We start from the raw sequence: 3266 nt of genomic DNA on the forward strand, positions 1-3266 counted from the left end.
ACAATGTGCTGGAACACTTGCGGGAAAAATGCAGAAGGCGGTTGTCCTTGGGTCACTCCGTGCTCTTGGGGTGCACGAGGCTGTGCACGTCTCACAAACGTGAGATAGGTGGTTACAGTCTGTAAAGGAATCAATACGACGATCCAGCAAAGGCCTCGTGCATCCTAGGAAGGCGGAGTGACCCAAGGACAACCACCTTCTGAATTTTTCCGCAAGTGTGCTAGCATATTGTTGACACGCAGGGATGCTTTTTAGGCTATTAGCAAGTGAAAGCTTGGCACCTCCAAGAGCGCCGATGATAAGGACGATCAGTTTAATAGAATATTCCGGGTACAACCGTTGCAACTCTCTTATAAGGTCTCGATACCTCTCTTTCTTTTCATTCTCATTGGCTATGATGTTTTTGTCAGCTGGTGCCGAAAATTCGATAACGAACATGGTTCCAGTATATGCGGCACTTCCCATTCTCGATAATTGACTCAATTTCCCTAGGAGCATTTAGAGGAGCGAAATTAAGGTGAATGCCGTAGGAGTGACAGAGATGGTAATAAAGTACTCTTAGTGCCGCATTGTTAGTTAGCGCGTGTGTTGGACAACTAGATAGTATGTGAGCTAAATGCTCGTGGTGTGCATGGCACGCCCTGCAGCCATCATTAGGAATGTCTTGGCTCAAAATGTGGGGACGTTATATTAAGATGCGAATGACACCGTCTTGGCATGCCAAAATGAAACCCTCCGTACCAGACTTCAATCCGGGCGATTTAACGAAAGCAAACGTTAGCTCACAAGACATTGACTGATCCTTCACATTTCTGTGGAAGATACCGTGCATCCTCTTATCGAGGAGCTATTCACGAAAGTTTTTCTCTTGTGCTTTCTTAATCCGAGCTTTCAGGAGGAAGTACTCGAGATAGATAAGATTTGATGCATTTTGCTCACCCCTAATACTGAAGTTAAGTCCGAGTGTTTCAGCAGCCTCCGCTGCTTTGTACAGAAATGCTCCTTTGCCCGCTTCTTCATCCCGATATCAAGGGATCTGAGCTCGTTCTTCATTAATGGAACTACCCAAAAGAATAGAGTACTACCGGGACGGCAAGCATGTTCGTTGCAGATACTTTGTTTCTCGCCGACAGTTCGGAAGACCAAATCTGCCGGAAGAGACGTTTGTATCGGCTTTGAAGAGTATCCTTGATAGATGTTACATCCTGAATGCCATTAAGCTCTTTGTTTTTAGCATAGATCTTATGATCGTCCATGTAAAATACATGAGTAACCTTGTACGAGTACCTCCGCTGTATCAATAGGTTTAAGATCCACCAGACACGTAGAGCATACCCCGAGAGGGACGTTAGATCGTGATCTAAAAAAGCGAGAAAACTGACGCTAAGAGCGATATCCTAGAGGTTCTACCGCCGATTATTCGAGTTCCGCAAGGTCTCGCTCACCAAGAGTAAAAAAACGTGCCGCTCAATATTCGCCCTCAAAAGAAGCTTTTCAAACACGTAAGTTCTCAGAAACAATTGAACTTTTTCCTGCCGAGCCAGAAAAGGTTAAGGAAGATTTAGTTGATCCCGAAATCATGGATCTCTCAGCGATGTTCCGGACCAAAAGGTGGAAGGTCCATCTTTGCATTCCTTTTTAGCGAAACAATGGCCAATTATTGTGCAGAAAGGATTGTCAAAGGAGATGAAAGAAGAACTTTTTAAGAAATACCTAAAGCCATCTAATTGTCCTTTGCCCTCGGCACCAATTTTGAATCTAGAAATCCGGGCAATCTAGGGAATTTCCTCAATAGGGAAAGAGAAGTACCAAAAAATTAGCCAAGAACAGATTGCGTCAATTTCGAGCGCCATTGGTCTGGCCTTGTCGGAGCTAATGTCAGGAAAGAAGAACGAGGTTGGCGCCTTGGTCTTCGACGTCAGTCGCGTGATCAATTTTGTCGAAAACGCAGGACGTTTATGCGCTGATGCCTTCTTTTGTGCATGAAAAACCAGAAATTATTGCGTGGCCTAGGGAAGCAATATGTCTGATGCGGCGAAGACTCTAATAGAGGAAAGCGTCTCGGACACCTTCCTCCTGGGTAAAGATTTCGGCGACAGATTGAGACCAGCCAAAGCATCGGAGAAAGCCGGCAAAGAGATGCTGTCTCAAGTCTCATACACACCTTCGATCTGCAGGTTTGCCGCACAAGTACCCATCGGAATGTCGAAGTGCTAGAGATAGTGGCAATAATGTAAGGCAAAAGAGGAGTGGGCTCATGGTGTTGCCCTGAAAGACACCTCTCTGAAAGGTGACCTTGTTAGTTGTCACGCGATTTTTTTGCAGATGATATAGTAAATCTGGTTTTCCAAGCGGCATCAATCTCTCTATGCACCTGACTATTTGCGGATAAACCTTCAAGATTTCCAAAAGACAGATGATAAGTCTATGGGAGGTCGAATCGAAAGCTTTCCGATAATCAATCCAGGCCATCGATAGGTCTCGCTGGTAGAATGCTGCATCTTTGCAGACACATCTATCGATGAGCAGGTTCTCCCAGCATCCTGCTACGCCTTTCTTTGAGCCTCGTTGTTCATACATTTCTTGCTACACAGGTTCAATTTCCCGAATAATCCTATCATTTAGGATAGCTTTGAATATCTTATACAGTCTGTTCAGACAAGTGATTGGCTTGTAATTTTACGGGTCAGTTCAGTTGCCTTTTTCGGCAGGAGCATCGTGCGCCCTTCCACCAAACGGAACAGTTCTTCATCCCTCTTAATACTTTTTTCACCTCATCGGTAGTGATGGGTGAGCATTCTTTATCAGGTGTTATAAGGGCATCACATAGCTCCGTAAAGCTATTTATATTTTCTGAGTCTTCCTCCAGTCTTTGCTGCACTTCACAGACATCTCTCAAAAATACTTCGACCTCCTCTGGTGCGGGCGGGTGTTCGACAGTACCTGGATGGTCTTGGAAGAGTCGAGATGGGTCAGAGAGAAACTGTTGAATTTCTCTGACCCACCTCTCCCTCTGCTCTAGACTTTTCTTAGTGTCAGATAGTATCCGTATTCTCTCAACAATATGCTGTCTGATGGTCAGCAGCTTTGATTTATTAAGTGTGTGATAACGGGTCCGGAGTTCGCGCGCGAACTTTCGAACCTTGAGGGTAAAATTCCTGCCCAATATAATGTAGTCAATCACACACTGAATGCGGGCCGCGTACTATCTTGCCCAGCCTATCTTTATAGCAAGTTGATGCATTCGTCTTTTGGTCTTATAATCA

Source organism: Belonocnema kinseyi, chromosome 7 (assembly GCF_010883055.1).
Source record: "Belonocnema kinseyi isolate 2016_QV_RU_SX_M_011 chromosome 7, B_treatae_v1, whole genome shotgun sequence".
Taxonomy (NCBI): domain Eukaryota; kingdom Metazoa; phylum Arthropoda; class Insecta; order Hymenoptera; family Cynipidae; genus Belonocnema; species Belonocnema kinseyi.